The sequence below is a fragment of the Danio rerio genome, chromosome 21, assembly GCF_049306965.1.
Source record: "Danio rerio strain Tuebingen ecotype United States chromosome 21, GRCz12tu, whole genome shotgun sequence".
Lineage (NCBI taxonomy): Eukaryota > Metazoa > Chordata > Actinopteri > Cypriniformes > Danionidae > Danio > Danio rerio.
Genome location: NC_133196.1, coordinates 17,429,232 through 17,453,374, shown reverse-complemented (window position 1 = coordinate 17,453,374; position 24,143 = coordinate 17,429,232). Strand labels below are relative to the sequence as shown.

Sequence of the window (24,143 nt, the reverse complement as noted above, 5' to 3'; positions counted from 1 at the left end):
AGCTGTATCTTACTGGAGCAGCAGGCAGCTCTTCTGTGATCTACAGCCCCAGAGTGCCTGTAGTTCTGTGGCAGAGATGTGAGATGAAGAAGATGAAGCGTGGTTCTCTGATTCCACCCAGGACTTGCAGAGATCTCGCTTTTTTTTCCCCCTCACCCTAGAGACACCCACACTCAGCATAGAAACCAGGACCCTGTGTGAGAAGCCAGCAAGAAGGTAAAAAAAAATAAAAAAATCTGAAAAATCTGAGCTCCCACAATCCCCGGCTGTGTGTCACTGGGCGGCTGGGCTGTAGCCGGCAGGAAGTCCCCTGTCACTGGCACTAGAGTAGCTAGAAATCATCAGACCTTATCGGCCTGATGCTGAAGAGAGAAAAAGGAAACCAAGTAGGGGGGAAAAATAGAGGGAGAAGGAACAATGGAAAAGTAGAGTGAACATGATGGAGAGAATGCACATATGAAAGATTAATATGGAGTGGTTCATTTGGTCTGAAAAAGGGGCAGGTAAAAACCAAGAAGGGAAATAATATTGTGATGCATATGCAAATGGTTCCATGTCAACATGAAATTAACAAAAATTGTCATTTACTTTTATATTAAATTGAAAAACTACGATCCATTGGCACGTAGTTGCTTTGCAGCTATTCACATTTCTTCCTGCATGGTCACAAATGGTCAAACTGTGACCATCTGATGTAAAACTTCAGAATGTTGTTGCAGGTATATTCTGAAATAATTATATGAACTCAAACATAGTAGTTTTTCATTTATTTTATTTATTTTTTGGCCCTACAGGTTATTTTTAATCACGTGGTTCTGGTGATGCGTGGAATTCAGATGAAGGGCAGGAAGTAAAAAACTGAATGGGAGGCACAGAGGTATTTTTGTGATGTATACCACATTTAAAAGGAGATATAAACAGAAAACAACCACATTTGTTGGGCATGATCCTTATATCATGAATTTAGAAGACATTTTCAGTAAAATAAAGATTTAAACTTTTTTTTTTATAAAATTAGCTTGCAAGATTTTCACAACTAGTTCAACATTTTTGTATGTAATTACTCAAGTAATGAAATGAAGACTATTAGTTTTATATGGAATGACTATTCAGCATTTACAAGTTAAGTTAATTTTGACTGACATGACATAAGCAAATGATAATGTTATAAATAGCAGAGAGTTGTATGAAAGCAATTGATGCATGTCCGAAAACATTTGCAATTTGCTGAAAGGAATGAGAAACTGCTACTAGGATGTGCACAAATGACTAATTGTTTTGAGAAATGCATGACCTGTTGTGCAAATGTAAATAGTGTTGTGAGAAATGCACCAAAGCGACTGAGAAAAACTGTAAGCTTTTACGTTACATGGAAAAAATCCTACAGTAAATACTGTAGTGTTTGAAAGCATACTATAGAGAATTACTTGAATTAAACTCTCGAAGTAATTATATTGTTGCTTTGGTGCGGCACAACTGTTGTAATAAATTCATCAGTAGGCTTCAGTCATTACTCACCATTACAAAGCACCACAGTTTACACTAACGTTACAGTATTTATTACAGTTTATCAGTTTACTATGCTACAGTAGCCTTTAATAATGAGTTGTGCACATTATAAACTATACAATGTGGTTCAAAAACTTTAGTTTGAATTACTATAATTTTTCCCCTAAGTGGATATCTTCCAGCCATCATGAAATAATAAATTTAAAAAAAATATTATTTTTAATAATTATTATTATTTATTATTATTATTATTATTATTATTATTATTATTATTAATGTTTAAAAATATTAAACATTATTATTTATTTATTTTTGTAAGGGGGGAAAATGCTCCACAATAATAATAATTGTCTATAGTTTTGTCGCAAGGATTGCATTTCTTTTTTGTTCTGTCGTTGAACTTTCCATCATAAATATCACTGCTGCTGCGCATATAGATGTTAACATTACTTATTCCACCAAAACGCCAGTAAAGACTTGGATTACTGCAAAACAAGATGATCATTTCATTACAGCGATTGCATGGCAGGGTATGTTATTTATATTCTCCTGGATTTTGTATAAGTGTGTTGATGTTTGTATCTGATTTTTATATAACACACTAACATATTTATACACATAGCTTGGCCTGTATATAATCTTTATTGGTGCTTTATTGGTTTATTGTGGTCAAAAACAGTTTGTACACATGACTGTACTGAAAAAAATGTTTCTTCTGCTTTCAAGCCAGTGTCTTGAACTTTTCTCCATTTATAAGCAAAAACTTTTGGTCTATAAAAGCTGTTTGCATTTCTTATATTATATTATTTATTTTATATTTCTTGTCTAACCATTATAAACGACACAAAACAGAAACATTTGATGATTTCTGATCAATTCCTATGTAGATGAATCACTTCCTGCCCTTCATCTGAGTCTTGCACGTCATCAGTGACATCATATGAAAACATCTTATACAGTAGTAATCAAATGTGTGTGTTACCGAGTTTTTTGTTCAAGGATATCATTGTCAGACATTGATGGTAGCCTAATATTTCATATTTTTATTCTATTTTCATATCCAAATGTTGGTGAGAGTATGGGAATAAAAATACTGTCATCCTCATATAGTTATCATAATTGGCATGATTGACAGGTTATGCTCATATTTGGTAGGCTATGAAGCCATCTTGGGCAAAGCTTGATAACTAACAAAAGCACATTCAAAAGATGTGAAGTGGTTGCAATGCAGCTAGTGTTGATGATGATGAAAGTTTGTTGCACACATTAGCTGCCAGAGCAGTCTCTGATATTATAACAGCTTTTCTTGTGAGTAGAAAGTAGACTATAATAGGCTAACTTGTAACCGCAATGACTGCAACACCCATTACACTCGTCAAATATGAATTTACAGACAGCGGCATTGAATGCCTTTTTTTATTGGGTTTGATGTGCAGCAATTTGGACAACAAGAGCTCCAGGAAGACAGGATTTCATTCGGATGACAAGCAGCAGCTCTGAGAGTTACCAAAATAATACATGAAAGCCCTCGATACGCTGGAGTGTCGGTCAATTACATGCTAATTTCACTGTTTATAAAATATACAATATGCTTTAGAACAGAATGTAAGTATTCAATACATAAACGGCTAGTGGAAAAATAAAGAATATCTTCACTCTGCCATTTTATGGCCCACTCAACTACTGTAACTCAATAATATCTGAATGCAGACTTGGATTTGCAAGCTGAGATTGCATATCTCAGACTGGCAATGTCAGACACAATGCACTCAATGGAGCTGGTGACATCACTTTGAAGGCTAGGGTTAAGGATGGGACTATAACTTTGGCTATCACATTATTATGTGTCCTAGTTGGAAAATGTACATATATGGCCTCTGAAGTCGAATTTGATTCCAATCAAACCTGGATAAATGGACACTTATGACAAGCCGTAAGTCAACAAATCTATAGGCCTTCTATTATTCCCTGCTACTAGTAGGCTACTGTTTTTATGATAGTATCTTATGCATGACTCATTCTTATTAATTAGGTAGCCTATGAGTAGGCCCACACGGAATCTGCGCGCGCAGAATTCCGCAGACTTTTTACAGATTTTCTGCAGAATTCCGCAGATTTCTGCTGATTTTTATCCCATAATTAATTCTGTTTTTTTACTTGAGTAAATGTGTAAATCTAAATTGATTCAGTTTTTATTCAGTAATTTATTACTTTTTATTTCATATATTAAGGTTTTAGTTTTGATACTCTGCTGGATACTCCCAAAATAATTCCGATGAAATCCACAGATTTTTACCAAAATTCTCAGCAGAAATAGCAAAAAAACATCCGCAGATTCCGTCTCGCTCTACCTATGAGTAAACTAATTAGTTAGTTATGGCTAGTTGTAATTGCCAGTTCAAAAAAAAAATTTAAAAGGTGAAAAATCTTACTTGGGTCAAAACATTAGCATTAGGTCTATCTTTTAAACAAGTTGTAATAGCTAATTAATATCTGAAATTATATGAATTAGTGTCTAAAAATAAAGCCATATGTAATACTTACAAACTACATTTATATAATAAATATGAGTATCTAAAAATAATTAAGGGTACTTAATAAATAACTTTAAATCCTAAATATATGTAGTCACAACTAAAATGTGCTATTAGTAACAATTCAACAGCTACAAGTCACTATTGAAATACAATACCTGACAAAAGTCTTGTTGTCTATCTTAGTTGTAAGAGCAACAAATAGTAACTTCTAGTCGATCATTTGGAAGAAGGTAGATCTTTCTGACGAATCATCTGTTGAAATGCATCCCAATCATCACAAATACTGCAGAAGAAATATTGGAACCCATATGGACTCAAGATTCTCACATAAATCAGTCAGGTTTGGTGAAGGATAAATCATGGCTTGGAGTTACATTCAGTATGGGGCGTGAGAGAGATCTGCAGAGTGGATAGCAACATCAACAACCTGAGGTATCAAGACATTTGTGCTACCCTTTGCATTACAAACCACAGATACTATACACAATACTTCAGCCTCCATATCAAAGTTTCTAAAAGCAAAGAAGGTCAAGGTGCTCCAAGAATAGCCAGCCCAGTCACCAGAAATGAACATTATTGAGAATGTCTGGGGTAAGATGAAAGAGGAGGCATTGAAGTTGAATCCAAAGAATCTTGATGAACTCTGGGAGTCTTGTAAGAATGCTTTCTTTGCCATTCCAGATGACTAAAGTTATTTGATTCATTGCAGAGATGTATGGATGCAGTCCTTCAAGCTCATGGGAGTCATATACAATATTAATTTTGTTTCCACCGCACCATGGTTTTATATTTTATACTTTGTTAAGAGACAAGAGTTTTGTCTAAGCAAAGTCAGACCTTACTGTCTTAATTAAATAATAAAAAATCAAGGTATGATTATATTTATTTTGTTAAAATAAGCGTAATCTAGAGGCCTTTGCCTTTCATGTACGCCACTACTGATACCAAATGATCAACCAGAAGATATTATTTGTTGTTCCTCAAAGTTGGATAGGTGACAACGCTTTTGTCAGGTAGTGTAAGTAGGCTACGAGAGTCTTTAAAATTAACTAGTGTGTAACAAATAAGTTATTTACTAATTCTATTGGTAAGTACAGTATCTAATGACTAATTACTGCTTGGTATTAGTATCTATGGAACAGATTTCAGTATCTAATAATAACTAGTTTCTAATGAATAAAGACCCGTTAAGAATAAGTGCCAGTAACTATAAATACTAGGGGTTAATGGAAATAACAGTTGCTATAAATTAAGCAGTACCAGCATTAAAATACTAGTGTACTATATAGATTAAATATGAAAATGACTTGCCATACAATTTATTCAACTAGACAAATAGCCAGTCAGTGGGATTCTGTTCACAAAGTTTCCATTAACTAAAAAAAAGTAATCCATACCAATTGGTTGTCACTCCACCAAACTAAATGCAAACATAATAAAGCTTGAAAGATTCATTAATGAATAGACATTAAAAAGTAAAGAATACCAAAGTGGATTAAACAAAAACAGAAGGATAAAGTATTGCAGTGGCGATTCTTGTGGCCCGGGACACCAGTTACAGTGGCCAATATTTCTAATTAAAGTGTTGTATATAAAAAGCCCTTCCTATGTAATGTTCAATGTGCATTTGCGAGATAGCCGAAGGGAATGTGACAGTAGCTTGGAGTCTGTTTACCCTGTTTATCAGGTCTGTGGTGGGCAATAACATCATAATGCTTCGTTTGACCGCTCTATGGCCTCCTGAAAAATAAATAACTCGCCACTGCCAGGGGTGTTAGATTGAGTTCATGTTTAACGGGGCACCGCATCCCGGCGTCCCATGGGAAATGGTGCGGGGTGTGGCGATGGGGCGCAGATCGAGCTCATTACGGTGTCATGGGTGAGGAGAAATATTGGCCTCGTAAATGACTGAATGAGGGTGAGAGAGGAGGATGGAGGGGTGTGGGACGGGGAGCGGTAGAGAGCGAGAGAGAAAGGGGAAACAAATGACTTGGCCTGGAGAGATAGCAGTCAATCAATCATCTTTAAACAAAGCACCGCTGCCCCAGAGAGCATTTAAGAAGTGCTTATTTAATTAAAAGTCCTTCGCTCCATATTTATGGCCATCCACCTTCAAATGGTAACCTTTTGGGCTGGGATTGGGCTGATGAGTGAATGGGGGATTGCAGAGGGGTCATTTAACTGCTTATTCACAATGGATTTGGATGTTTTGGCAGCTCTGTTATGGGGTGTTGTGGAAATGGCTGTCATGGGACTGTGAGGACGATATTATATGTTGCTTTTGTTTATGTGCGGCTTGTCCTAAGTTGTTTATAATATCTCTAAAATATGCTTTTCAATTAAGTACAAACCTGAAATATTATTACTCGCCAAACGTGCTTCTATGTTTACTAAAAAATAAAATAGTGCTGTGATGCTCTCGTGATCTCATGTTTGATTCTATTTGCATTTACTAGTAAAAGAATCCTTATTAAAATGTTTTATTAACATACAGTGCACTGAAAAAAATATTCATTGAATTTACTACAATTTGTTAAGTGGTTGGAAACAATTTATATGGGCTGAATTTAAACAAACAAATTACATTTAGTAATATTTAATTTAATTTGTTTGTTTAAATTCAGCTTAAATAAATTGCTTGCAACAATTTGCAAATAACCATTTTTTCAGTGTATAGCAAAACTGCTTTTGGTGTCCAAAATTTAAAATAATAATAATAATAATAATAAATAAAAAAAAATATGTTTTTTTTTCCGTGATTGAACCAGGAAGTCTCATTAAGATTTAAAATCTTTTTAACGAGAGACCTGGACAGGATAGCAGCCATACAGTAAAACTATTTTAAAATGCAAGAACACCACATTACAAAATCAATCACATGCCTCCAATACCACTATTTTTATGATGCCTATAAATTCACCAAAAGACAGAAGTTTTAAATCTGGTTTTATTCTTTTATTTTGGTTTTATTCTGGCTTCAAAATTGAGTTTTATTCTTTAACTCTGATCTGTTGTGCCATTTGTATAACAACATTGTATTGCAAAATCGGAATCTAAAATAATTTTTTAAAAATTGTATTGATTTAAATGAAATGATCATCAACTATATTGAAAATAAATTGAAAACAACCAAAACTACAAAATAAACTATTTAAAATAAAAAGTTTAAGAAACTACTTAAACTTATACTGTACTACTTGACGTGAAATAAACATTAACTATAAATTTGTGAAATTTTATGTACTTAATTACTTAGACAATTGAAAGACATTCAGAAAACCCAAATAAATAAGTAAATAAATATAGCACACAATAAAACAATTACTTGAATAAAAAATAAAATAATTTAAAAAATAGAAAAAAAATTATATAAGATATATAAAATAAAACAACTGCAGTTCTGAAAACAACTGAAAATAAATAAAACTATATAGACAATAAACATTTATGCAAGTCTAAATCAATCCAGTTAAAATAAGAAGTAATAACATAAACAAATACAACTGTTTTATTTGGATTAAAAAAAACTATACTTAAACCACACTATTCTAAACTACACTTGACATGAAATAAACAAATAACACAAACTGTAAAAATAAAAAAAATAAGTCTGTGTACTTAACTACTAAGACAGCTGAAAAGCATTCAAAAATACCCCAAAGAGAAAAAGAGAAAAAAATAATATCAAATAAAACATGAAAACAACTCAAAATAAATACAACTGTATAGACATTTTAACATAAAATAGGCATATATTCATTCATTTTCTTTTTGACTTAGTCCCTATATTAATCTGGGGTCGCCACAGCGGAATTAACCGCCAACTTATCCACCATATATTTTACGCAGCGGATGATCTTCCAGCCGCAACCCATCACTAGGAAGCCCATACACACTCAATTGTACACACACATACACTATGGAAAATTTAGCTTACCCAATTCACCTGTACCACATGTCTTTGGACTGTGGAGGAAACTCCACACAGAACCGCCAACTGGCCCAGCCGAGGCTAGAACCTGTGACCTTCTTGCTGTAAGGCGACAGCACTACTTACTGTGCTACTGCGTCGCCAAAATAGGCATATAGTGAAGTACTAAATCAATCTATTAAAAATAAGACGTAATGACATAAACTGTTTTTATTTGGATCAAAAAATATATATATACTTATACTATAACTACACTTGGCATTAAATAAACAAAACTTACTTAATTACTAAGACAACTGAAAATCATTCAAAAATACCCCCACTAAATAAATAAATAAATTAAACACCTTAAAAAATTCCTGAACTAAAATTCCTGAAATAAAAGAAATAAAAAAACAGCTGAAGTTCTGCAAACAACTTCAAATAAATAAAACCATATAGACATATTTAAAAAAAAAATAAACATATTAACGTAAACAAATAAAAAAAAAATTTGGGGGGGTGTTAAAGACTATATTTGTATATATACTTTACTAAACTACACTTGACATGAAATAAACATTCAAAATAAATAAAACAAATTGTGAAAAATGTGATGTGGACTTACAACTGAAAAGCATTCAAAATACCTCAAATAAAAACCCCACAATAAAGCAATTATCGAACTTAAAAAAAAAACATTAAAAACAGAATAAAATAATAGAAAACAAAGTCATTGAAGTTCTTAAAACAACTGTAAACATATTTAAAATAACACAAGTGAGTAGAGGCCAGTGAAGAACAAACGAGAATGTCGCTGGTTCGAGTCCCAGCTGGGCCAGTTGGCATTTCTGTGTGGAGTTTGCATGTTCTCCTCATATTTGCGTGGGTTTCCTCTGGGTGCTCCGGTTTCCCTACAATCCAAAGACATGTGCTACAGGTGAATTGAGTAAACTTAATGGGCCATAAAACATATGCTGGAATAGTTGGTGGTTCATGCTGCTGTGGCAACCTCTGAAATAGAGGCAGTTAGAAAATGAATAAATTAATGAAATTTGGGGTGAACTGTTCCTTTAAGTTGTTTACTGAGTGGATGGTAAGCTGAACCCTGATGTGAGGACAAGCACACACACACTCATGCACACTCATTACTGTAGAATCCGTCAGAGTGAACTTGGCCCAATACAAAAGAGCGGCTTCACCTGGCATCAAAGTGCAGCGCCGGATGTCAAACCTCTTTTGAAGCTGGAGGTTTCAGTGACTTTGCTCTCTGTCACACACCATATGTTTGCACCTTCTGTACCCTCTCAATACACCCTGCATGCCATCTGTACAAGGCCCCCAGTGTGTCAGAGTACGTGTGTGTGTGTGTGTGTGCATGCGTTTACATGCATCTTAATATACCTGAGCACAACTCCATACAAACTGTTTTGGTTTACATGCACGCAGGTGTGTAGACAGTTACTCTAATAAGTGCTATTTAATGATCAGCATAGGAATCAGTCACGTCCTCATGTAATGCATTAAAAAAACATGGTGGATAACACATTAGTTATTCAATCTGTTGCGGTTTGGCCTTGAACTGGTAATGGTACATAAAATGACTTTTAATTTGTGGGGCACTTCTATGTCATGCTTATGAATGTATGAATTTCTTGACATTAGATGTAAATATTGAACTAAGCAACTAAGTAGGAATCAACCTTTTCTTGAATGTTTATTCTGTTGTGTTTGAGCAACTGGTCAAGGTGATTTTTAATGGATGTATGATTTATCATTAATGGTGAAAGTGTTTTGCTGATGTCTGACAATACAAATATGTTCATGTTGTTGAGCAACATATACACGAAAATATGTTGCTTTTTCAAGCTACTTATTTAAAATGAGCTGAAACAACACAATTCTTAAGATTGTGTTGAGACTACTTAATTGTTTTATGTGCAATCCACTTAAATTTGTAAAAACTAATAAGTTGACTTAATTTCTTTGTTGTCCCAACACAAATCGATTGTGTGGAACCCAACATTTTCTACAGTGTATATACATATTATTACAACAAATGAATTTAAAAGATAAACAAAAATCAAATTTTAATAAACATAATATGAATACGTTAATAATTTTTAAGTTGGCGGTTCATTTCGCTGTTATGACCCCTGTTGAATTAAGGGACTAAGCCGAAGGAAAACGAACGAATGAATGAATAATATAAATACAAGCTTAAAAAGGTGTTGTTTCATTTTGATTGATTCAATTAATCTTTTTTTTTTTTCAAGATTAAAGGAGGAAGTCCTAAAACTATGTCAACTCCATTCAGTGCTCTCGAGTGCCCCCTCCTTTAATATGATAACAAATTCATTCATTCATTTTCTTTTCGGCATAGTCTCTTTATTAATCAGGGGTTGCAACAGCTGAATGAACAGCTAAGTGGTCCGGCATATAGTATTATATTAATGATGCAAAAATCTGATAATTTTTGGTAAAAAGAATAAAATGTTTTGCTAATGTCTGAAAACCAGAAAATGAACTTATTTTTTTAATTGAAAACTGTGCTACATTTAATTTAAAATTAACAAAGCTTTATTAATTTATTTGGTATGTATAATGCATTATATATTTTGTTATCTAAATCATTACAAATATTAGTAATCCAAAGAAGTGTTAAAATTTTTATGATTGGAATACTTTTTTTAAAATTTGGTATTATTAAATTGAAAATTAATAAAGTTTTATTAAATATTTTGTTACCTATAAGTGTTATAATGCTTATGATGGTAATAATTCATAATAATTTTATAGGGAAGCAGTGGCGCAGTAGGTAGTGCTGCCGCCTCACAGCAAGAAGGTTGCTGGGTCGCTGGTTCGAACCTTGGCTCAGTTGGCATTTCTGTGTGGAGTTTGCATGTTCTCCCTGCCTTTGCATGGGTTTCCGCCGGGTGCTCTGGTTTTCCCCCACAGTCCAAAGACATGTGGTACAGGTGAATTGGGTAGGCTAAATTGGCCCTAGTGTGTGTGTGGATGTTTCCCAGAGATGGGTTGCGGCTGGAAGGGCATCCGCTGTGTAAAAACTTGCTGGATAAGTTGGCGGTTCATTCCGCTGTGGTGACCCCGGATTAATAAAGGCACCAAGCCGACAAGAAAATGAATGAATGAATAATTTTATAGGGCCTATGACTTATCTTATTTTATGAATAAGAACTGTTAACTTTAAATTTGATCAAATCGGTGTCCTGAAACACAGCCCCTCTCCTGCGTTCACATCTAATCCTAACAGAGGAAGCGATTCGTTTATGAATTCGTGAATGGATCTCCATTTTGAATGATTTGTTTGAACTGTCGATATCCCTGCGTCTCAATGTGCATAATATCCACCTTTCTGATCTAAATGGTGTATAACATTTGTAATATTCATAACTTAGGGTGGACAGTATGCACATTGAATCACAGGCACTGTTATGTTATCAGCCACTCTTATAAATTACTTTTAAAAACTAGCCGTTACTTCACTTAGCCAACAAGAATACAAGTTTCTGGCACAGCAGTGTCTTGTTGTGAAATTTTAGTTGCATTGTTTGCTCATTTTATTCAACAAAACTAGCAGAAGCCTAGTATTTAATGCACGTTAGTGCTACTTTGCCTCATAGTTGGTGCAGCAAGAGACTGTATTATCACCAATGACGTAACAATAACATACAAAAAGGTAAAAAAAAAAAATCTTATCCATGAAATGTTCTGCCTTTCTGCTTTGTTTTCTTAGTTTGCTCATTACTACACCTATACACAGCACTAAAGTCCAACATCTTCAGATTGGCTTTAGTCTTGACCAGTGCAGTTGAATGATTTGTGTCCTGGGAGCACTGGGATAATACAAGTTGGCCTATTACATGTAAAAACAGAACATATATTGTGGTTAAAATGATAAAACATACAAAATTATGAGGAAAAGTAAACCTATTATCCTTCTTTAAAAAATCTTTCCCTAATAGCTTCATAAGAGAGCTAAAAAGGTTTCCTCTGTCGAAAACATATGTTAAATAAATTGAGCACATACTTCCAATCAAATAAATAGTCAAAAATATCCCACTGTAGTGTAAACTTGGAGAACTTACAGTTTCAATTGGTTTTAACCGCAAAACAACCCATTGTGTCTAAGAATATTCTTCAATGACGCACGAATCACACCTTTGCTTTCAGCCCTTTTATATTTCCTTTCCCCCCCAGACATCTCCTTCACTTCGACAGCTCTTTAAATTATCTCCAAATCCCCAAACAGGGTCATTTTAGGTTGCTCGCATCTGAATATTAGACTTGCAGAGAGAAAAGCAAATTATGCAACAAACAAGCGCAAAAAGGGAACATGATATCCCACGGTTTGAATCCGACAGCCAGGAAATTAAGTGGTACATCTAACACATTTCCAGAGGCCTAAAAAATGAACAGCTGCCTCGCTCTAAGAGTGCGGTAATTGGGTGAGCCTCTTTGACGTGTTCCCACCTAACGCTGGGCTGTTAAGCCAGCACATTCTTTATGAATCATATTTACTATGACAATATTCGCAGCCTTCCTCGCTCAGTGCTAATGCATTCAGCTCACTCTTCTCTTCTAGCTGGCACCAGATTCACACACACACACACAAAAAAAAAAAAAACAGAGAGCCACAAAAAATGGATACACTTACATGAATATAAAAGTATACACAAATGCATATGGAGCACCATGCGCAGACAAAACAGATTGTCTGATGTGTCAACACTTTGTAGGTGTGTGCAGGCCAATGTGGGAGTCTGCTCTTGAACAATTCACTGTGAATTCTGTCACCTTTGCAGATGCAGAGTTTCCTCATGTTTGTGTTATTGATGTTATGAGATGACGGCTCATCCATAGACTTAAATTTAGCCGAGACGCCATTGCAGAGTTATTTTGTTTGCCTGGAGTCTTCTCAAATCACAAAAGAAAATAAATAATGGGTGTTTTTAGTAGCTGGCTGTTGTTATTTTGGAGTTTGGGTGTGTTGTTGTATTGTGTACCTTAAACATGACTATTTACTCAACCTCTAATCCTGGTTCAATGCAAACCTTTATGAGTTTCTTTCCTCTACCAAACAAAGAAGCTATTTTAAGGTAAGCTGAAAACCTGCAACCATTGACTTCCATTGGAGCAAAAACAAATGGAAGTCAGTAGTTACAAGTTTCAACTCTTGATGTGTGGAAAGCCGCTGCAGACAAACTGGCAGAAAGACTTAGGGATAATAGAAATTAATGTGCTACAAACTGAATCTTTAAATCGCTAATAGTCTGTGTGAACTTACTTTAGAATATATATATATATATATATATATATATATATATATATATATATATATATATATATATATATATATATATATATATATATATATATATATATATAGGTTTGCAGCATTTTTACAAAAGATAAAAAAAAAAAACAGAGGTTTGAAACAAGTAATGGGTGAGAAAGATGATAGACCTCTCATTTTTGGGTGAACTGTCCATTTAAGAACTTAAAATTTTATGTTAATACGCTATATTTCCATGGCAGTAAACAATATTAGTTGCATTCCATTAAATTTTTATCCCTTTTTAATTGAAATTCTTTTTCAAAATTTTCCCTTGTGATCTTTAATGGATTTAATAATTAATTTTTATTAACTCATTTGAATTTTGTCTTAGCCTAGTGACATATATAGTATTTTAGTAGCTATTTTACTTTACTAGTATTTGATATAATAATATTCAGCTTAAAGTGTCATTTAAAGGTTATATACCATACAGTTGAAGTCAGAATTCTTAGCCACTCTGAATTATTAGCCCCGTTTATTTTTTTCCCACCAACTTCTGTTTAACGGAGAGCAGATTTTTTTCAACACATTTCTAAACATTATAGTTTGTTCTGTAGACTATCGAAAAAATATATAGCTTAAGAGGGCTAATAATTTTGTCCCAAAAATGGTTTAAAAAATTTAAAACTGCTTTTATTCTAGCTGAAATAACACAAATAAGACTTTCTCCAGAAGAAAAAATATCATCAGACATACTGTGAAAATTTCCTTGCTCTGTTAAACAACATTTGGCAAATATTTTAAAAAGAAAAAATTCAAAGGGCAGCTAATAATTCTGACTTCAACTTTATAATATAATTCCTTAAGGTGTAAATAATATTGACCTTAACATTTTTTGAATATTTAAAATTTCCTGCCAAACTAAAAGAAATGAGAAAAAAAATCTATATAAAAGGAAATACTAAAACAACAAAAAAATTATTTTTTGCTATGTTAAACATCACTTGGCGACATGGCGGCTTAGTGGTTAGCACTGTTGCCTCACAGCAAGGCCACTGGTTTGAGTCCCAGCTGGACCAGTTGGCATTTCTGTGTGGAGTTTGCATGTTCTCCCTGTGTTCACGTAGATTTCATCTGTGTGCTCCAGTTTCCCCACAAGTACAAAGACATGCTATAGGCAGTGCTTAATTTGTAAATAAATAACTCCCAGAACAAAATCAGGAAATAAAAGTTACCGTGACCGACGTCCACCAAACTACAGTATTTCAGTTTTGCAAAACATGACGTCAACATAAACAATATTAGCGCAAAAAAGAGCATCACATTCTGAATAGTCTTTAATTAATTTATAACATTAGATCAGTCATATATGATAAAAAAACTTGTAACTACAAACATAAATTGTATAAACAATCACTATTTAGTTTAGTTCAAGTCACTATGTATGTGCCAGGTAAAAAAAAAAAAAAAAATTAATTAAATGACTCTCTGTTTAATCCTCAAGAGCCCACAGTTAGCTCTTTCATAGTGTTTTCTGGCTGACTTGCCTCGCTTTGCTTCTGTCTCCTGCTATCCTGATCCATTCATGCATTTTCATCTTCTCAAGATCTCTTTTGATCAGGCTCATCATCAGATCGATTCGTATTTTTTAAAAATGAAAATATCTGTGACGGCCTCTTTGCCATTTTAAAAATATAAATATTATTTATGTTATACATTTTTCTTTTCGCTGTTTACTGCTAGAAAAACAATCACCAACAATGAGAGTGATTGTAAACATAAGAAAGCCGTTATTGCTGAAATTATTGCTGAGGGCCAATAGTTAAACGCACACGTAGGTATTCACCACGTATAAGTTAATGCTTGATTTAAAAAAATAAATACCGGAATATCTGCCATTTTCTGGAAGAGGATCTAGTAAGATCTGGCTCAAATTAAGCACTGGTGAATTGAATAAACTAAATTGGTCGCAATGTATGAGTGTTAGTGATCGAGTTTGTATTGGTGGTTCCCATATAAACATATGCTGAAATAGTTGGTGGTTCATTCTGCCGTGGTGACCTTTAAAATAGGGACTACGCCGAAGGAAAATGAATAAATAAATAAACATCAACTTAGAAAGAAAAAATAATAAAAATTTCTCAGAGCGGCTAATAATGTTGACTTCACCTGTAAGTAAAATGAACAATAAGTGACATGTTGTTGTATGTTGATTTAGTTATTGAGAGGACAGATAGCAGCATATATTTACATATCAATTTCATATAAAGATGGCTCTCGGCAGTGTGGGTGGTGTCAGGATGTTCGCTAGCAGTTCAGTTCTGCTCTGGTATTTCAAACGTCTTTTTACCTCTAAACAAAGAACCAGAAAGAATTTATTCCTGCAATTCATTTGTGCTCATTCTTTAATGCCTAAACTGGGATTGTAGGCGTTACAAGGACAAGCTCTCACCAGTCTGGTATCAGTTAACGTGCTGCGAGAGAAAAGGGAAGAGTGAGTAGGTGGAGAGCAAAAGAGAAAGAGTGACAGGTAAAGGAAGTTAAGAATCCAGGCAGAAATGACATGCACTTCTGAAATAAACTTTCTGAGGGATATATGGAGGAATGTTTCATGGGTGAGGGCACTCGAAGAGAGCGAGAGAGGTGTGATGAGTGATGTTTCTGTCAATATAAGTGCGTAATATTATAGAGATTTCTTCCATAATCAATTCATGTACATTTATTTGTGCATTTTCATATTAATATAATAAATACACTTACAAAGAAATACAAATAAATTTGGATTAACACCATGCTATGGTGTTAAGGATGGGTAAAGCAATAGTTCATCCTAAAATAAAAGTGCTCAAGTTTCTTTTGTGATCCACAGAAAATATTTTTGTCATGTCTTTTTCCTGGGAATAATATTTCTAAAAGAGCTGTTGACATAAAATTAAACCAGATTTTGATAAGACACAAACAATACAAACATAAAAATACAATAAAACATTTAAAAATCAGAAAAATGAGTTATGTGTAATAACAATGAAATGACTCAAGGAGAAAGTACTGAACTACTAAAATCTATTTAATACTTTATATAAGTCTCTTGGTGATGGCAGCGTAAAGACGACTCATATGGAGAATGAAGTCACACACATTGTTCAGGTGTGAGTTTCTCACAGTCTTCAACAGAGTGTAAAAATCTTGACGATGGTTCTGTGAGTCTCGTCTCAAATCTGATCTTTATTTTCTATTGGATTCAAGTAAGGGTGATCGGCTGGGCCATTGTAAAGCTTGATTTTCTTTTCATTTGAGAGTTTTCTTGGCTCTATTTTGTATCATTGACTTGCTAAAATGTCCACCTAGGTTTCACCTTCAACATCTGCTAATTTACACTGAGGAAGGGCGAAGGGTTGCTGAGAAACTACTGAGAGAGTTCAACTGCCTTTTTACTCCTCCCTTTCTTCATGTGTTCAGTAACTTTTCCCTGTGTCATTTTATTTTATTATGCATAACTTAATTTGTAAATTTATTTGTAGCCAATTAGATTTTTCTTTGCTTATATGGATTTCGTTGGTTGTTACCAATATATGGGATAAAATTCAAGTCAACGACACCTTCAGAAATATGTTTCCTCAGAAAAATGGTGACCATACCTGCCAACACTTTTCCAGGGAGTCTCTCCTATTTCCGACCTATCTCCTATTTTGTTATTTCACCTGGAAAACTCCCATAATTTCACCCCACCGGTCCTCAGCTTTGTGATACAATCTATAACACCCCCCGATCGCCGCATTTGGTATAATATCCGATCGCAGCAGCTGCCCAAAACCCAGAAATGACTAGGAATAAACTGCAGAAAATGGTCAAACCGCTGGCTCAAACAAGTGTTTGAATGACTATACAGACAAAGTAGAATAATACGATTAGAAAATATCAGTTTGTAACATCAAGCAGCAAAACGAGCTGATTTCAATGTCTAAAAATGAATGGAAGTGAACAAGACCGGAAGTCTCGAGCCAAAAAGAATCAAATGGCTGTACCCACTCGTACACGGAGAATGGAAAGGAAAATAGGGAAAGGGAAAAACTTGGTGTGAAAAAAAGTATTTACCCCCTTACTAGTTCCTAGTTCTTAGTTCCTTGTTCTAGTTTTTTTTTTGTAGGATTCATTCATACTACTTTTTCATTATTTGTATGGATTGTGTGCAGTTGCAAGTAATTATTCTAAAGATAAACATTGTGTGTGTTTGTGTGTGTGTGTGTGTGTGTGTGTGTGTGTGTGTGTGTGTGTGTGTGTGTGTGTGTGTGTGTGTGTGTGTGTGTGTGTGTGTGTGTGTGTTTTCATATATTTGCTGTATTTGTGATTTGTTTTCTCTTTGGTCCTCATCCTGCAGAATCTATAGCAGATCAGTGCCAAATATTTGCTTTGGCAGGTGAACACAAATGGTTTTTGAGGGCCTTTTTGTGTCACATATTTTGACACCATTTGCTGACAGCTGTACAGAATCCCTGAGTGTATGAAAAATGCTTATTATTTTCATGAAATATATTTGAGGCGAGACAACCCCTGCAGGCTTATAGTGTAAAAAAATGAATTTATCACAAAATGCATTGCTTTCATTTAGATTTGAATTACATTATTTGGATTTAAGGTTTTCTAAAATGTTTTTAAATAAGCAAATGATCCTTTGTTTAATTAAATATGGACTAATTTACATGAATCTGGCATAAAAGCTGAACATTGGAAATAGTCATATTGAAAATTCTTATAGACCATTTTCACATTTTCAGGTTTCTCAGCAGAAGTCGTCATACAATTGAAGTCAGAATTAATAACCCCTTTGAATTTTTTTACTTTTTTCTATATTTTCCAAATGATGTTTAACAGAGCAAGGAATTTTCACAGCATGTCTGATAATATTGTTTTTTTCTGGAAAAAAGTCTTTTTTTTTATTTTATTTCTGCTAGAATAAAAGCAGTTTTTAATTAAAAAAATAAAAAAATATTTTAAGGTCAAAATTACTAGCCCCTTTAAGCTATATATTTTTTCGATAGTCTACAGAACAAACCATCATTATGCAATAACGTGCCTATTTACCCTAACCTGCCTAGTCAACCTAAGTAAGCCTTTAAATGTCACTTTAAGCTGTATATAAAAAGAAAATATGTAGTAAAATATTATTTACTGTCATCATGGCAACTATAAAATAAATCAGTTATTAGAAATGAGTTATTAAAACTATTATGATTAGAAATGTGCAGCGAAAAATCTCTCTGTTAAACAGATATTTTCTGATGAATCATCTGTTGAGCTGCATCCCAATCATCACAAATACTGCAGAAGACCTATTGGAACCTGCATGAACCAAAGATTCTCACTGAAATCAGTCAAATTTGGTGAAAGAAAAATCATGATTTTGGGGTAACATTCAGTATGAGGGCTAACAGATCTGCAGAGTGAATGGCACATAAACAGCCTGAAGTATCAAGACATTTGTGCTGCCCATTCAATTACAAACAACAGGAGAGAGCAAATTCTTCAGCAGGATATAGCGCACCTTCTCATACTTCAGCCTCCACATCAAAGTTCCTGAAAGCAAAGAAGGTCAAGGTGATCCAGGATTGGCCAGCCCACTCACCAGAAATGAACATTATTGAGCATGTCTGGGGTAAGGTGAAAGAGGAGGCATTGAAGATGGATCCAAAGAATCTTGATAAACTCTGCGAGTCCTGCAAGAACGCTTTCTTTGCCGTTCCATATGACATATTTCTGTTAAGTGACAAGACTTTTGTATAAGCAAAGTCAGACCTTACTGTCCTGATTAAATAATAAAAAAATCAAGGGATGATCATGTTTCATTTTGGTAAAATGAACGTAATCTAGAGGACTTTGCCTTTCATATAAGCCACTTCTGATACAAAATGATCAACTAGAAGTCAAGTTATTATTTGTTGTTCCTAAAAATTGGTTAGGTGACAAGACTTTTGTCAGGTACTCTACATGTGAACATAGAAATGTGTAAATGCATCAGCATGGTATGAATAAAACTGTAAACATAAAATAAAACTATAAAAAGTGCTGCTGAATTGGAGATTTAAGACTCAACCAAGGAGACAAACTCAGAAACCGCCTCTAACAATATTTATTATAATATAAATGTTGAAATGAATTAGTAAAGTATAACAAAATACATACTTAAAAGTGTATTCCTCTATGTTTTCTGTATATTACACTGAAAATACTAGCCAAAAAGATTAATAGGTGCATTTAAAAAAGTGTTTTCACCTGCAGTGTTTGTGAATAAAAAAAATAAAAAAATGAACCTAAATTCTTGCAAATTCACAGACTGGTGTATGTGTGTGTGTGAGAGTATGCAAGGCTCTGGGTATCACTAGAGAGCGCGAAGACAATAATGCAAACTGACACTTCAGAAATGAGAGGGTGGTTGCCTGGCGACCGTCGCTGGGGTGCTTGTACCCACGGGGACGGGGTGAGATGCCGTCTAAATGATGTTTGATTAGAACTTAGATCAGTTAGGCGGGCACAGACACGTCTGACGACAGGGTGAGGAGCTTCAACATCCCAGAGGAAAACATACAGCCAACATGCAAATGCACTTTTACAATTCTTGTATGGCGCATTAGGATGAAAGATGATCAGGTTTGCAGAGGATCTCTTTTTTTTGCACCTGCGTTTGTTCAGTTTCTGCCTTTGGATGGAGCTGAAGGAGAATAACAAACATGTAGTAATGCAGACTTGACCTTTGACCTCTTCAGTGGTCCATAAATTCTTCATTAGCATGCATGGGTTTTATTTTTTCTGGCTTATATGTGACAGGAGACAGAGAAAGAAAAAAAAAGTCAAATATACATCCTATTTTGTGTTCTTATGCACTATATTGAAATAGAGTAGTGTGTTTAACTGAAAATACTTAATTTGGCTTGAGAAAGCCAACATACTGTTGTACTACTTTGTCCTCGAAACCAAATGTATCTCCTCCAAGCCCTTTAATGCTACAAAGCACAAATTTGGTCAAAATGTGCCTTCTGCATTCAAGATTGTTGCTATATCTCCTCAAATCAATCAGACTTATTGTTTTTGAATAAAGAAATGTTAAATATAAAATTTTTATAATCTGGGCATATAAACAAGTGATACAAGCCCCAAATTTGGCCGAAAGCTGTTTTCTGCATTAGATTTTGTTGGTTCTTTTCAGGTTTATCAAACTTATTTTTCCAATAAATAATTTTTAAAGATCCCCCATTATACATAAAAAGGGTCATATTTTAGTATTAAGGGTCTCCAACAACAGGTTGATATGTATGTAAGGTCAAACAACACTTTCATTGTCTTATAAAATGCATTTATTTTTACCTAATTATCCCAGCCACTCCCATATTAATTGTTTAGCGATTCATTTGTTCCCAAACCCCTCCTTAGCACAATGATAATCTGCGCTGATTGGACAGATGACAGTCTGTTGCGATTGGTCGAAAGCATTCAGAGCGAGACAGAGTGAAATACCCACCACAGCTTATTAGCAATATTGAAGTAGTCAGAGTGCATAGTGTGTGTGTGAGCATTTTACTCCGGAACACTTTTTTTTTTTGCCGGGAGTCTCCCATATTTCAGACCCATCTTCAGCCCGGAAAACTTCTGTGTTTTTAACCACCCCCTCCCCCGTTCCTCAGCATTTTGGTACAATCTGTGTAACCCCCAAGTTGCCAACATTGGTATTGGATCCAATCAAAAAAAATAAAATAAAACACGCTTCATAATATGTCACTACCTCACCCCTGAACCTAACTATACCAAAAGAAAGAGCTTAGAATGACCAAGAGGCGACAATCAATAGAACGTTCCATTGCAACAGCAGCACCCAGCAAAAGCCCCGAATTCTGCCATTTTGGAGTGAAAGCGATCGGCTGTTCATTTAATCTTATTGCTGTTGCGATGGCAAGCAGCTGCTTTGTTTATTTATTTATTTATTTAAAAAGTGCATTACAGCTGAGATCCAACCTGAAAGATGACAATACAGCACTTACTATGACAATAATCAGCACTTATAATAGTTTATTTTACTGACTTATAATATGCTGTTGTTCTTTTATCTTTTATGCTGTTAAGTTTTCATTCCAAAATGGCTATCACGCCATATAGTGGCTGTTTCCCAAATTGCACTAGAGTGTCGCCTCTTGGTGATTCTATGCTCTTTGGTGAGAATGAGTTTGTATGGGTGTTTCCCAATACTGGGTTGCAGCTGGAAGGGCATCCACTGTGTAAAAAATATGCCGGAATAATTGGTTCTTCAATTCACTGTAACGAAGCCTGATAAATAGAACATAAAGCAAAAAAACATTTTTACTGACTCTAAACTTTTCGATATTACTGTATCAAGTAGTGCAAAAGTGGAAAACAAGAAACAAGTAATGATTATACAGTATGTTTCTTTAAAATTGCATAAAAGTGTAGGTAAAATGACAATATCTGTAATTAAATATTTAACTTTTAAATGGGTGCATGCCTGATACTAACAAATTCACATTTGTTTTTTGAAACTTTAAGATCAATCCTATTAGTTTTATTTTTGTACTTTAAAGTTCTCTTACACAGATGAAGTGAAATTGAATATGACAAGTCAAATCAAATATCAGGAAAACAATGTTTGCAATTCTTCATGTCAAAAACCAACCATTTTAGTTTCCCTGAGATTCAGTGTCCCAAGCAGCTTGTTTGACTGGTGACCTAGAAATAGCGTGAAACCTTACATATTTCTTATTCTGTTCGATAATGTTTCTGTCTTTGAAAAATCTGGTTCAAATTACATTTTGAATTCTAGGCGTTTAATATGGATGTTTTATGTTTCAATTTTTATATTCTAACACTAAACATCTGAATGTAATGAATAAATACAAATGAATTAATGGAACAGCACAAGGTTGATCTCTTGTAGCAGTTGTACAAATACACATGTGTGGCATATTTGCTAAAATTGTAGAGAACTAACAGCACCACAGCAGAAAATAAGAAAATGTGAAAAATGCCTGCAAATGCTCAGAGAAATGCTTGAGAATGAAGAGCGTGTTGAATAGAAATGTTGGGGAAAAAGCTGAAGATGTACTTAAAACCAGAAGTTTTGGATTTTTAATTTTTATGTTTTTAAAGGAAAAGATATAGAGAGAAGAAAAACAGGTCACTACGTGCTCTTTTAAGTGTAAGTCTTTTAAGAGGAAGAATATTCTCAGCCGGCACAAGCCGTCAACTTCACGTCAGATTGACGTTGTACCCCAACATCAAGGGATGTTGCATTTTGTTTAGGGATGAAAATCAGGTTGACATCAGAACCCAACGTCAGGTTGTTGTCAATGTTCAATGTCAGACAGATGTTGCATTTTGATTACTTTCCAACGCAACCAAAAGACAACCAAATATCTAATGATTTTACAGCTTTTTTGGTGGATGTTATCAATATGATGTCTATCAAACGTTGGATTTTGGTTGCCTTACCTGATGAATAAATGTCACTAATTGATGTAAATATGACGTTGGTTTAAAGCCCCGGTCAGATCACACGATTTTACGAAAGTCATGATGACTGTCAGATTATGCGTTTTTTTTTTTTTTGTTTTTTTTTTTAAATAATCTTGACTTTTCGTGGGGAACAAATGTGCCACACTTTCCTTCTTGATCAGTCATCGCTATTTCCCAAAGAAGTCACAAGTGTTGCTATAACCATATTTCTCATCTCAATGAAAATTTTTTTTTATCTTATTTCAATATTAATAAACACTGATGCTTGCAGACATTAATCATTATTTAAGAGCATTCCTTGCGACACAGATAGGCTCAAACTTATGATTCCTTTTGAATATTAAGATATTTTCTTTCACATCTAATTATATACTTTCCTGCCATGGGTGTCTTATTAAACACTCCCTCGCTTAAACTAGCCACGAGTGAGAAAAAGAAAATGAAAGCACATAAGCAGCAGATAAAAAAAATAAATAAATAAAAATCAGATGCTCTAGATATAATCTTTAAAATAATGACATATTTTAAAATTAATTAAAATAAGCAAATAATAATTGAAAGATTTTTATTACAACAATAACAGTGAAACATTCATTAAATTCCTATTTTCCTTAAAGCGAAACAAAACATTTACCCGTATATTTGAGTAATTGAGGGGCACGAACAAAAATATTATTTGTATGTTTCTAGGAAAAAAATATCTTTTTTAATCTTTTTGAAATGAGTTTCGGTTGGTATAATTTGTATCTTAATTTTAATGTATCTTTTGTTAGTCAGCTATAAACAAGAATAACGAATAAAACAAGTCCGTTATATGCACCAAAACATGAATTGCCATGAGATTATGTTGGCTTGTTAAATAAAATAATAATCTAGCCTAAATAAATTAAACTGAAATATTTCAGAGAAGCCTATATTAAACAGTTTTTCACTATTAATGACAAATTTGAATAAGCAGGAAATGCTTTTGCAATGTATTCGCAGCATTGAACATGTTCCCAGATTACCCCGGAAGAACAAACTCTGTTGGAAAAATGAAAGAACTGCATATTTGTCTGCATATTTGTGCCAGACTGTCAGATAAAATTGCTTAAAACACTTTAATATTTAGAAAAGGTTAAAGTTTGCATAACCAATGATTGATCTTACTCACCCATGACCCACCCATAATTAAATATTCAGGCAATTTTTTGATTACCTGACCGGCAGCACCCGCTGACATAACCGAGAAATGATGTGCTCCTATTGCACAGTGTCACCTACTTGACGGAACTCGTCGTGAAGAACGAGAAAAAACTTAAACTTGTTAGACTTTCTGAGATGGTGTCGTGAGACATTGCAGGCATGGTATTGTTTGTCGTGAACTATGCCA

The 24,143-nt window shown here is 34.1% G+C and overlaps 1 long non-coding RNA gene across 2 annotated transcripts in view; it reads right to left on the bottom strand.

Moving 5' to 3' along the window:
- LOC141379836 (uncharacterized) overlaps positions 1 to 24,143 on the bottom strand; it is a 152,905-nt gene that overhangs the window by 19,550 nt on the left and 109,212 nt on the right. Inside the window, exon 7 of one of the 2 annotated variants that reach the window (XR_012396690.1) lies at positions 17,432 to 19,961. The exons of the other annotated variant lie outside the window; for it this stretch is intronic. This is a non-coding gene — a long non-coding RNA (uncharacterized lncRNA). Of the gene's footprint in view, positions 1 to 17,431; positions 19,962 to 24,143 lie in introns of those variants that run through there. 2 annotated transcript variants of the gene reach the window in all.